At 28.8% G+C, this 14,379-nt stretch overlaps 1 protein-coding gene across 6 annotated transcripts in view; it reads left to right on the top strand.

Moving 5' to 3' along the window:
• Window positions 1–14,379, top strand: part of LOC122499744 — a 180,583-nt gene that overhangs the window by 62,726 nt on the left and 103,478 nt on the right. The window contains exon 1 of one of the 6 annotated variants that reach the window (XM_043608233.1): window positions 2,720–3,015. The exons of the other annotated variants lie outside the window; for them this stretch is intronic. The gene's annotated coding sequence lies outside the window, so the exon portion shown is untranslated. Of the gene's footprint in view, window positions 1–2,719; window positions 3,016–14,379 lie in introns of those variants that run through there. 6 annotated transcript variants of the gene reach the window in all.

Consider the following 14,379-nt stretch of genomic DNA (forward strand, 5'->3'; position numbering starts at 1 on the left):
TTACAAACTAATTTCTTGATTGTAACAATTACCTTTTCTTCCAAAGTAATAATTATAAATATTTAAACAATTTTTCTTTTAGATTCTTTTTTTTTGTCAAAACATCTTTTTAACTATATAATTTTTTGAAGCGAAATTTTTTTTTGGTAGATGTATGTCAAAATAATTGTTTTTTCCCTCTGGATGAAGAATCGTGGAGAAAAACAGTTTTCATAATATTTGAAATTGCCTTTTCTGGGCTCTGCGATGAATAACGACATCAATGTGAGAAGTTTTCAATACCCACGTGAGAACTGAAGAGTTGAGAGGGGTGGTGGTGAGGATGGGTGGTACTTGACAGGTTGACACGGTATTTGAAAGCAGGAAATCCGTGTGGGGTAAAAGCCGACAAATGTATGCCACTTCGTCACACATGATTCACGGAAAAAGTCATTAAACTTTCTTCAAACTCGAGCTTTTGAGAGTACCAACTTGTTTTTCCTCTAATTTTCTCGCGAATTTTTCATTTTCATCTGAATATTTATGAATCGGGGAAGGGTGATAATAAATATTATTTAAAATATTCTGTTATGTTTCAGGTAATTGGTACTGTTTTTTATATTTACTTTAAGAAAAGGAAAAAAAGAGTTTTCAAGGACTTGATTTTTTTAATTTTATCTTTGGGGATAAACTTTGTGCATTAAGAATCTATTATTTTAATTGAACAATTTGTTTTTTGGTAGAAATTAGTAGTTTTTTTGTTACGTCGAGTTTAAACAAACCTTTTGTTACTTGCTATGTAACAATATTTTTCCTACTGGTGAAATAATTTTTTTGTTACGTCCAGTTTAAACAAACCTTTTTTTTGTTACGTCCAGTTTAAACAAGCATTTTCTTGTTACTTGCTATGTAACAATATTTTTCCTACTGGTGAAATAATTTTTTTGTTACGTCCAGTTTAAACAAACCTTTTGTTACTTGCTATGTAACAATATTTTTCCTACTGGTGGAATAATTTTTTTGTTACGTCCAGTTTAAACAAACCTTTTTTTTGTTACGTCCAGTTTAAACGAGCATTTTTTTTGTTACGTTCAGTTTAAACAAACTTTTTGTCACTTGCTCGATGTAACAATATTTTTCCTACTGGTGGAAGAATTTTTTTGTTACGTCGAGTTTAAACAAACCTTTTGTTACTTGCTATGTAACAATATTTTTCCTACTGGTGAAATAATTTTTTTGTTACGTCCAGTTTAAACAAACCTTTTTTTTGTTACGTCCAGTTTAAACAAGCATTTTCTTGTTACTTGCTATGTAACAATATTTTTCCTACTGGTGAAATAATTTTTTTGTTACGTCCAGTTTAAACAAACCTTTTTTTTGTTACGTCCAGTTTAAACAAACCTTTTGTTACTTGCTATGTAACAATATTTTTCCTACTGGTGGAAGAATTTTTTTGTTACGTCCAGTTTAAACAAACCTTTTTTTTTGTTACGTCCAGTTTAAACAAGCATTTTTTCTGTTAGGTTCAGTTTAAACAAACTTTTTGTTACTTGCTCTATGTAACAATATTTTTCCTACTGGTGGAAGAATTTTTTTGTTACGTCCAGTTTAAACAAGCATTTCTTTTTGTTACGTCCAGTTTAAACATGCATTTTTTTTGTTACGTCCAGTTTAAACAAACTTTCTGTTACTTGTTCTATGTAACAATATTTTTCCTACTGGTAGAAGAAAATATTGTGGCACATGAATTTCAGTTTAGAATTGTTCAGAACTGAAATAATGTTGTTTCTTGTCGTGAGTAGGAAAACAAGTGGAGCAAAATTTTTTTTTCGGGGGGATCGAGAGAATCGAGAGTTTAATATCAAGCAAAAGGAGACCGTAATCAAATACACGTTTTTTCTTTTACTGAAAGTTTTGTATATCCCTTAAGTTCTTTCATTCTTGACACGATGCTTTTTTTCTTCTCTCTCACCATCTTCCTTTATCTCTCCCACCTATCATCTCATCCCGTTCGATATCGCTTTTTCCGACTAGAGGGACGATTGACGTATTGATTCCAGGGGTGGTGCAGCAGTCTGGCCTTCGCCTCCTTCGTGTCTGTGTGTTCCAAAACTCCTGGCGACTGGCGTCGTTTTTGTCCTAACGGACATCCTCCTTCTCCGCACGTACAGTCAGGCGCAAAAATGTCAACCCCCCTCCCCCTCCTCCTCTATCTCTCTCTTACACTCTTATTCGTCCACTCAATGGATATGAGTGGTGCGAATTTCCAATTTTCCACGAGCAATCTCATCGAATCGCGCGCTCCAGTCTCCCAACGGACACGGTCGACAGTGAAAGTGTGATATTCTGTGGAAAAGCTTTTTGAATTTCCCGCCAAATTGTCAATATTTACCGTAACCGGTTCGGTGGTGTTCAGTGTAGTGTGATGAATATTTACCATACTGTGAGGAACGATTAACGAATTGAACAATATTTATGAAACCCATGAAAATATTAATGAAAACGAACCAAAAGTGTTTTCTCAATTAAAAATAAATGTGTTTTTCCCAGCAAAAAAAGAAAATAGAATGTTGATAATTATTAAAAAATGAAAAGTAAAAATAAAATACAATTAGATCTAGAGTTAGATTAAATTAAAGTTAAAAATCGACAGTGGAAAATTAAAATTTCTTATAAATGTAACTTTTACTTTACTTTTGTGAATAATATTATTTTTTCTAAAGATTAATTTTTTTAAAAACAGTGAATTTTGTATATAATGAAGAAAAGTATAAAAATTGTGGAAAATGATTCGTGTGAACAGGCCCTGCAAACGTTCAATTGTGACACTGTCCCTTGCTCGTTTGTCGGTTCGAAACATTCGACCTCCTGACATTAAATATTTAACGGGGGAAAATTTTAAAATCGTGATGAGTCGCGTAAAAAACAATTTTTCCGGCTTATCGTTTATACTTCAAATAATTGCCGCGAGTTTGTGCTTTAAAGAAAAATATAATTGGATTTCACGAGTTTGAAACGAGAAAGTAAAATTGACAGGTGAGGGAAAAATGCATTTTTATTTAATTTTTCAAATATTTTTTTTTCGTATTTTTGAGGAAATGGGCAATTCTAATAGTGTTGCTATTTTGATTAAAAAAATTTTTTTGATGAAAAGTTGGTACCCTGTGTTACTATAGTTTTTGATCCAACATGACCTAAAAGCTTTGATCAAAAACAGTTGCTAGATGCATTTTTTGGTTTTACTTTTCTTCAAAATTAATAAAGTGAAGACAATAATAAAAAATTAAAACAATAATAATAAAAATAATATTAATAAAAATAATAATAGTAATAACAATAATAAAAATAATAATAATAATAATAATAATAATAACAATAATAATAATAATAATAATAATAATTATTATAAAAATAATAATTATAATTATCATAATAATAATATTAATACGAATAGTTAAAATAATAATTATGATAGTAATAATGAAAATAATAATAAAACATAGAGATAACAATAATTGTACAGTAAATATTAATGTTTCGTCGTAAAAAATAACTGTGAAAAAAATGAGCTTAACGTTTTGCTTTTGTTGAGTTATGAAAATAAGTTTTTGTGTTGATTTTTGTTCACTGCTGTCAAAATAGAAAAATTTCAAGTATATTATAAATAATGGTATTATATTCAACAGTCAATATTTTTATGTGAAATATAATAGGTGTATAGTTTGACAAAGAAAAAAGTACGATAAAAAATGATATCGAGGCGGAGAGAATATTTCTCATATTTACACCCTAAAAAGCCAACCTTTCTTTCTTCATCATTGCTGAAAATAGGATTTCAATTTAAGAAAAAAATGTCTTAAGGAACATTTTTCTGAATAACAATCGCAAATTTTTGTAAATTAAAAAAGTTATAATCAACAAATTATTATTATTATTATTATTATTATTACTTTTTGTTTTGTATAGTTTAGACCAAAGAATCCAAATTTTTGATTATTATTATTACTATTAGTATTATACTATTATTATTAAAATTATTATTATTATTTTAATAATAATTATTACTAAGTTTTTCATTTATAAATGTAGTAAAATTGTAATCTTAATTAAAAAAATTTTTAAATCTTTTGAAATAAAGTTTAATTAAATTAACTGTTTGATTAATAATGTGGATCATGGTAGTTTAAATGTTACGTTTAGTTTAAACGACTTTTTGAAATAATTTACCTTTATAATTTGCTTAAATTGAATTCTATTTAATTCTAATTAAATTAAATCAAATTTTTTTGAATGTTGGTAATTTTTTGTAAACAATAAAAATGTTTGTAATTAACCAAAGAGTTTTCAAAATAAAACTTTATCAGTAAAAGTAAAAGTACTGTGAATCTTTAAGAAAACAATCCTACAAGGTTTATTAAGATTTATAAAGTGAACATATGAGTTTTGTTTTTCTTTATACACGTGTGCATAATTTTTATTCTGTTTTTTTTTATAAATGACAAAAGAGAATACGGGACGCGGTTTATGATGTTGAACGCGTAATCCGAAACATAAAATTTTGACCCATGCAATTATGTCGTTTATTGGCTTAAGGATAACTTCCGTATTCTATTGTGTGTGTATAGTTGTGTTTTTGTTTGGGGGATGAAACATTTTCGGGAAGTGTTAGACGTACCAGGAAACTGAGGAAATTCAGGAAATGACTCGGGGAATTTTATTTATCCTGAATGGAAATTCCGGAAATAGCTTAGAATACTTATGGTCATGACATTTTTATTATACAAATGCGAGGTCGATAGAAAATTTCTCGATATATTTTTTTTCCCCTTTGCATCTTTAATATAGAATTTTTGATTTTTCCATAATTCGGAAATGAATTGCAGCTTTAATTAGACGTATAAATAATCGATAATAATAATAAGATTATTTTCGAAAATTCGTACGTTGAAGAATGGAGCAATTAGGGAGAGAAACAGACTTCTTACTAAGCTTACTAGGGGCGCTGTATTCATTACAAAATCAAAGTTTGTCGACCTTCTCAGTTATTCAGTCTCTCTCGATGCTTCATACAGCAGACATAAATTTTTTAGTTGTGTTTGGCTAATTGTCCTGCATTATGACACATAAGCAACAAAAAGAGTTTTTATTTAAAACAAACCTGGCGCATATCAGGCATTGATTATAAAATACTTGAAAATACTAAAAAATTTACAAACCTCACCTATTTTTTGTTTTCATATTCTTCACGTTTAAAAGTAAAAATTTTTCCATATGATTCTCATATTATTATTACCCAAAATCAAAAAATCGTCGTTCGTAAATTTAAATTGCAGTAAATATTCAAATAATAAATAATTTAAAAAATTATTACCATAAATATTTGCAAATTAAAAAGAATCAGGTCAGTTGAAAAATCTTTTTTCTCCCTAAAATAAATTAAATTATAAATTACCGTTGGGAGGTAAATTAAAATTTTTTAAAGAATTTAAATTGTAATATAAAGAAAAAAGAGTGTAAAATTCATTATTTAATTTACTTGAGTAGAATAAGTGTTGTATTAAATTAGATGTCGGGATATTGATCAAAGAAAAAAAAGGAGAAGAAAACGTAAAAGCATTAGACAGATGTACCGAGAATGGAAGATTAACTCTTTCTCTCAATCCCTGGGAAATAATTTAGTGTTTCGTGTAGACAAGTATATATGTATATGTAACATCCGGAATCGAAATACACTTTGGCGAGAGTACCAAGATAGGAACGGAATTTGAAAAGGATTTATTTGTGTATATATGTGAGTATGTATGTATGCAATGTTTATCCTATCATGTCGCAAAAGAACAAGCAATTCTGTGTGCCTGTTTAGACCTTGAAGGCCACAAATCCCCCTGGATAGAGTTCAGAAATTACGTTTTCCAAGGGTGACTACGTGAGTGGCTATTCAGTAAATGCAAGTTGGCGAGGCTTTTGGTCACGACCAGGATAAAAGCAAAATAAAAAAAAATGTTTATTTTCTCACCTATTTGAAATTCTAGGACGATAAGAGAGTAAATGAAAAGAAATTGCTGCTTGCACGGCTAAATACTAGGATGTCTAAATTGCTACCATGGTCTTATAGTAATTTTTATTAATATTATTATTGTTATTACTATCATAATAATTTTTATTATTATTATTACTACTATTATAATAATAATTATTGTTCTTGGTAATATAATAATTATTATTCTTTCGCTTCGGGACTTTTGGGAAATCTGCTCACAGACAACTTGGGTAATAATAATTTTTATAACCTATTTTTGTTATTATTATATTTTTTGCTTAGGGACTTTTGGAAAATCTGCTGGATTCCGCAATCCGAAAGTTGACTAAGTTGGTATAGAGGAAGAAGAATAAATAAAATATTATAAATTATAAAGCTGGCCACCCTCTAAAACACTTAAAATTTATTTGGAGTCCTTAGTTACCATCGAAAGCGAGACTTTAATTTTAGTGAGTGCCAAGCTCACTAGTGGCGCTGTATTCATTAAAAAATCAAAGTTTGTCCACCTTCTCAACTATTAAGAATTTGTGGTTGCTTCAAACAGCTGACATAAAGTTTTTAGTTTTGTTTCTCCAACTGCTGTGCTAGAAGTTATGTGAAGTTATGTAATCGAAATAAATTTGTTTATTTAAAATTAAAAGTATTTATTTAAAAAAAACCTGGCGCACATCAGGCTTTGAATAAAAAATTTATAATCCTCTTCTATTTTTCACGTATTAAGGAAAATTTTTCTATATACTTCTCGTATTATTATCACGCGAATAAAAAAATTTCTCTTTTTAGTATATATACAATAGTTGATAAAATTTGTCGAATATAAAATGAAAAAAATGAAAGAAAAAGAAGTACTCACTACCTGTTGAAAGAAATATTGAGAAATGGAGTATTAAATCGAAATCCAATCATCCTGGAAAAAAAAACTGATTTTTATATTCACAGTAACATGAAAATCGTATGTAGCCGCGAAACGATAAAACTTTTTATATATACATGTATATTAGAAAATGATTTAGCCATATTCTTCTTTTTTCTTTCATTAGAATTCGAATATAAACGACCAAAATTTAAGTCAAAATTTTTATAAATGTAGAGACGAACTTTGGATTTAAATTTTTTGATAAATTGTCACTATAGAAAAGAAGGAAATGTATTTGAAAATATTCAGGTCAAGTATTATTATATTTGATCTGAAAAAATTCAAATTTCAAATTGATCTAGATTTTGGCTTTAATTATAAAAACTTGATTTTTAAATGAGAATTGAGGTCAAAATTGGAATTCTGACCTACATCTACAGTTCGACTTCAAGTAAAAAATTAAAATCGAAGTAAAAATTGATTTTTACCTACATTTTGTCTCTTGATAGAAAAGTTAAATTTAAAATGAAAATAGAAATTTAAAATGAAAGTAGAAGTGAAAAGGAAAGTCAAATTTGAAGGAAAATTTTATATAAAAGTGAAATTAAAGTTTTATTTGAAAAGTACTCTATTTATAATTTGAAATTTATATATATTTACTAATGAAAAAATATTTCTTCTTTGAAAAAAAATAAATTTGTTCATTCAATGAAATAAATCGGTGTAATAAATTGAATACCCTGTAAATTATGTTTTGCTTTTAATTTGAAATACTCGTGAACGGAATTGTAGGTGTTTTGTGACTTTATAGTCACTGGGATTTCATCTCTTGAATCTCAGCCAAATACGTCCCACGAGAGAGTGGAATATATAGAAGGGAAATCCCATTAATGATAAGAATTGTAACGACAATATATATATATACATACACAATGCATTACCGTACTTCAAAATTTGTGTATAACTCTTCTTTGAACTCTAACAAAAGCTTATTTTGCTCTTAGAGTACATTATACGTACAATAATAACACAGTTCGTCATTTTATTTGCGTATACGTAAAAATTTCTATATTTCTCAACAACATATTTCTTAAGAAAAAAGTATTTTAAAACAAAAAATAAAAATTGTTTCTCCTACAATTTTTTTTTAAATTTCTCAAATCTCTTTTGACTTTAAAAGTTTTTGCCGTCACTGAAAACGAATCTAATGTCGGTTTTTTCAAAATTCAAAATGGCGGTTCCAATATGGTGGTCAATTTTCCAATAAACCACTAAATTTGTTTTTAAATACTAATATAAGTCTAGGAAAAAAATTGTCAAACTAAAACATAAAAAAAAGACGAAGTATGTCAATTAAGATGATAAAGAAAGAAGTATTCCCTTAATTATTATTATACTGATGGAAGGAGAGATAAGTTATTTATATTTTTTATTCGTAAAAGCAACGAGACGGTTCGGTCTTTTCTGATTTAGAAAGATGAATGCATCTGGGGAAAAGAAAATTGAGATCGATCTTGATGAAATCTAAGCTTGATCAATTTGTTTAGAGAGCATCATCGTGAATGACGGGGCAAGAATTTTATTTGGTAAAAAGAACGCGCCATTCATCTTTGGAAAAATCCAAAACAAACAGTTCAGTTGTTCGTTTACTTACTTAAGTCCCCCTCCTCTATATATGAACATATATATATATTTCATTGTGACTCATTCATCATTGTTTCGAAAATTAATTCCCAGCAGTATTGTAATTTTTAATAATCAAAATTTTTCTTAATATAATTTATTATCTTAATAAATCTCAACCTTTGAATATTAATAAAGTGCAGGAAAAATAATTTAAATAATTTTCATATTAATTTTGACCTGTCTTTTATTATCTGATCGAAAATTTTCTATATTGAGACCTAAATTTTAATAATTGTTTTTATTTGAGTAATTGCAAATTGGACTGTAGTTCTGTTTGATGAATTGGATTATTTTGTAAAGGAATTAAAATGTTCTTTAGTTTCAAGTTAGCTCACTAGTGACGCTGTAATAGTTAAAAAATCAAAGTGAGTGGACCTTCTCAAATATTCAGTGTCCTTGGTTACTTCATATAGCTGACATAAAGTTTTTGGTTAGAATAAAAAAAGTTTTTATTTAAAAAAGACCTGGCGCATATCAACATGGAAATTTTAAATTTTAAAATCAGGTCAAAATTTCACTAAACAACCAATTACACTAAACCAAAATCTTAAATAAAATTTTAAAAAAATTTATACAAAATTATTTTTCTTAGGCAGTAATATTGAGATAGAAATTGTCTAAATGTTAATAGTAATATTGAGATAATATTAGCATAAGTAAACAACAACATTGCGATAATATTATCTAATAAGGATAATATTTTACTTGAAATATTCAACTTTTGACCTAATTATTAATTTAATTATTTAGACACTAATAGATCATTAAATTAATAAACATCACTTTACGTAGATTTAATTTGAGAGTAAAAAAATAAAAGTCAATTAAAAAATTGAATACAAAATTAAATTTTGTATTAAATTGAAAATTGAACGATGAGCAGTGCTATAAAGCTTAGATAGGACAATATATATGTATATAGAGGAATTATTGTCACCACACATTGTCAGAAACCATCACAATGGAATCGCGTTAAATTATTGGATATTCAACATTAATCCAATAGCAGCATCATCAGTATCAATTACTCTCTCTCTATATACATATATGTGTACCAACATGGTTCCAGATAATTTTTTTTAATTTTTGCAATCGTATTTTCAGCGATGGTAATTTTTTTTACCATTTTTAAAGTAAAAGGGAATATACAATTTTTTAAAGGAAAATATTATTAAAATGCTATACTATAATATGAAGCTGAAACTGGTACTCAATTTTGGAAATTAAATTTTAACATTAAATATTGTTTTATGAAGCTGTAACTTTAATCCAATTATCAGCACGCACTTAAGTTTTCAAAATTTGATATTGGTTTAAAACATAAAAATATTTAATTTCTAAAAGTAAGTGGGTACCAGTATCAGCTTATAAAAAAAGTACAATGTTCTTTAGTTTCAACTTTAGCCCACTAGTGACGCTGTAATAGTTAAAAAATCAAAGTGAGTGGACCTTCTCAGATATTTAGTTTCCTTGGTTACTTCATAAAGCTGACATAAAGTTTTTGGTTAGAATAAAAAAAGTTTTTATTTAAAAAAAAACCTGGCGCATATCAGGCTTCGAATACAAAATTACAACAAACGAAACTAACATTTCAGTTATGAAAAAAAAAATTTCCCCTTAAAAAAGAAAATAGGATTCGTTTGGGTATTATTAGCAGTTAGTGAGGGAATTGTCTTGAAGGGTTCTGTTAGTGTAAATGCCCATATACATAGATTAGAGAAGCGCATCGTGAGACTACAGGACAAATTGCTCTTTGTCCCACTACAGTCGCAAGCCACTGTCAATAGATGGTGACACACTGTTTCTGTTGAGTAGAAATCAAATTATCCGCATCTGTTTTCAAATGTAGGGAGAGTGAGAGGAATACATATTTACTCTCTCGCTCTCTTTGATACTTTGTCAATAAAATCACTGCGGGGTGGAGAGAAAGAGTAAATTATAAACATACATTTTTTATTAGCTTTTTTTAAATATTTAACATTTTTTTCCAAAATTCTAAATGGAGCAGTTTTATTTCCAGATTCAACAATTTTTTAGATTTAGTGGAATTTTTTTTGTACAATAAGCAATTGATACTATTTTGTCAACTATTGTCACAAATAATTGATGTATTATTTTGTTAACTATCTAATTTATCATATAAATAATTGATGTTATATCAAATATCTAATTAGAGATAATAATTTGTAAAGCAAGAAGATATTTTTATTTCTTATTAAACACAACTCGTGTTATCTTATTAGAGGTATAGAATTATCATTCCATAGTCGCACATAAATTATACGGATTTTGATTATATGATGATGTAAATTGAGAACACGGTAAACCAATAATGTACGATGTTATTGAATTTCTCTTTCACTGTAGTGTATCCCTCTCGCTCTCTCTCTCTCTCTGTAGTTGTGTGGTTAAATACATTGTGTATACCTAGGTGAAAATTTAATTCCTTATATCTTATAAGCTATTTTCTATCTCATTAATTCTTAAAAAAAAGTAGGCTAGCTAAAATAATAATCACTGAAGTGAGAGAATCTTGAAAAGAATTCGCAGAGAAACGAAAATTGATGCCATTTTTTAACTTAATTTTCTTCTCTTTCTATTTTCGCATTCTTTTCCACTTCTTTCAATGAAAATAACTCGGGAATTTAGTTCTCTAAGAAGAGGAGTCATTAGGGGTTCAGAAGTCAATGGATGAAAGAGTTTGACTATCGTGATAAAATGAAGAGAGAAAAAAATCATGTCACAGTCTTCTCATCCAGAAAATTGGCCCACTGATAACGTTTATCAATCTTCTTTCTCAACCTACTTTTCAAAAATCGTTTTAGTGTTTTTTCATCGAACTAAAATTGTTGTTTAATTTCCACTATTTTTTCACTTTCATATCATTGGATCTGTGACAATTTTCTCTTTCCTGAAATTTAACTGTTATTAATGTCGTATATTTTGATAAATTTTATTTTTAATCAAGAAATAGAAATTGAATTTTCTAGACTATAGAATTTAGTTATTTTCCTTTAAAAAAAATTTATTTTTTATTAATTAATTTATTATTGGAAGGGTCCATTATTAAATAGGGAGGATCGTATAGTCATTAGTAGGCGTGTCCATCGACAATAATGCCTTTTAGGCTTTTTGTGGGCGTGGCTAAGAAATATCTCTACAAGCCCCGCCTCTTATAGGCGTGTCTAAAAAAGTACCTACCTCTGGCATGGATGTAAAAAATGTTCCTCCCCTTGTGGACTTGGATACAAATAATGTTACAAGCTCCGCCTCATATGGGCGTGTCTAAATAAAGTACACGCCACTGGTAGGCGTATACGAAATAAAGTTCCTCCTCTTATGGGCGTGGTTAAATAATATTATTGAAGCCCCGCCTATTATGGGCGGGTGCAAATAAAGTATAATATTACGCCCTTTCTGGGCGTACTTATCTCTGCTAAGCGTAAAACAAAGTTCCGCCCCTTGTGGGCGTGGCTAAATAATTTTTATAAGCCCCTCCTTTTATGGGCGTGTCCAATTAAGCACCCTGTCTCCGGTAGTTTATCTAAAATAATGTAACGCCCTTTGTAGGCGTGGTTAAAGAATAAATTCAAAGCTCCGCCTCTTGGGGGCGTTTTTTAGTATAGAAATTAATAAATTAATTTTAAAAAATTAAGCATAAAAATAAAGACGACTACTTTTAAGTATAGACTCTTTATAGACATGTCTTAAAAATAAATAAAACTCAAATTTGATAAAAATTTTGTCATAAATATAAATTTCTATATCGTAACCTTTTCTATTATTTAATGAATTTTCTTTTCTTTTGAATAAAAAAATATTTTAGTTCGCAATTTTCTTTTGAAATAGTTAATGTAATTGCTATTTTTTGATCAGTGAGAAATAATTTGCGACTTATCCCTCTTTTGTTATCTATCGGTATTATTAGATGTTGCCTCGCGAAGAAAATAGAACACATTAACGTTTTAGTTGGTGAGGGATTTATTTTTCAAACTAATGATTTTGTCGATATAAAAGATGCTTCGCGTTAGAGAAGAAAAATATAGAAGGAAGAGAAGATCAATGATACTAGGATAAAGGAATAAAAAAAAATGAAGAAAATACTGTGCACTTGCTGCTGAGAAAGAACGGATATTGATTGATGTAAAATATTAAATTGAAATCTCCTCCATCAATTGCTTTGTCAATTTGGATTTTTTTTCTGTCTAATTTAATTTACTATCTAATAAGTGTATTTCTTTTTTTGGATATTATTTCTTTAAAAAAAAATAATTGTCATTTCTATTTTTAAAATTTTTTTTTTGCTTTCACTTTTTATTTATTTGTTGCTGGGTATTTTTTCCCTCTCTAATCTCATTATTCGAATTGAATTGAACTGACAGTATTTTTCTGCTATTTTTATATTCTTGACAAAAAACTTTGTGGTGTATTTGTGTAAAAAAGAAGAAAAGAAAAGTAGCGAAAGGTGGGAGGAGGAGGAGGAGAGAACCGAAAAAGGATCATGTTTAATAATGGATTAAAGGCGCATTCGTGAAAATAAATCGGAAGTCGATTTCCTGCTGGAGAATCCGTTCATTTGTAAATTTGCGAATGTGCTTCGTGTGCCGTGAGTGCCCATGGGAATAGAAACGTGTACATTTTCGCACAGTTTCTCTTTACAAACACTATAGAAGGCAAGGACATAGATAGAGAGAGGGAAATTCCTATATTTTCGTTAGTCAATTTACAACTCAATTTCGTTTTCAATATTTTGCAAATCTTTCCTTTCATTTCATTATACCTTGATATTTAATTTCTTTCAATTACATTTCATTTAAATATTACCAGCAATTAAAGTGCGTTATGATTTCACTAAATTATCTTCCAAGTCATATTAATGAAATTTTCAGAAATTAAAATTAAATAATAGCTAAATATTAGAATAGTGCCGACACAACGAGTCAGCAAAAGGTTAAAGAGAGTAAGAGAGAGAGAGAGAGTGAGAGAGTATGAGAAGTTGGAAACAAATTGCATTCTCTCCCAGGAAGGGAGTATAATTAATGGATTAATCAAGTTGAGAAGAGAGAGAGAGATAGAGAGGGGGAGAGAGAGAATTAGAACAGGATCCTTCCTTAACGTTATAATCTTGTCTTGTGAGCATGTGGTTATACAAATTTCTATACAGAAACATACGTTTGTGCATTTGAGAATTGCTATTCACCTTGGCAAAGTACTCAAAATTGTAAACTAACTGCTCCACTGTCATGTAATTCAAACTCAGGCAAAATTCTCTTTCAACGTCCTCTTCTCTGTATTTGAGTTTACTTTATCATTTACAGCAGGCATAAATTTTGGAGCAAAAATTGTCATTCCCTATCTTGTAGCAACGAATTTCTGGTACATCATTTAGCCACGCCCATTTAGTGGTTTTTATCAGCCACTCCCATTTAAATGCTGTTCACGCCCAATTGTGTTTTATGAAAACAGCGATTGTGAGATATACAAAGGTATTAACTACCTGCATCTAGTTTTAAAAGTCTTTGTCCCAGAAAGTCAAAAATTAATTGCTTTTAATATAAGTGAAGATAAACTTTCTAATTTAGTAGAGATAGTTATAAACAGCAACGTCTCTTGTAGACTTTTAGTAGACGTGAAAATTAATACAGCTCTTTAAAGTTGTGTCTATTGTAGGTAATGCCTTTAGTAGGCGTGAAATATATTACCGCCCATTAGGGGCGTGTCTACTTTGGGTGACACCTTTTGTATGCGTGAATAATAATATCGCTCTTGAGGGCCGTGGCTACTTTAGGTAACGCCTTTAGTAGGCGTAAATACATAA

This window comes from Leptopilina heterotoma, unplaced genomic scaffold, assembly GCF_015476425.1.
Source record: "Leptopilina heterotoma isolate Lh14 unplaced genomic scaffold, ASM1547642v1 Lhet_174, whole genome shotgun sequence".
Taxonomy (NCBI): domain Eukaryota; kingdom Metazoa; phylum Arthropoda; class Insecta; order Hymenoptera; family Figitidae; genus Leptopilina; species Leptopilina heterotoma.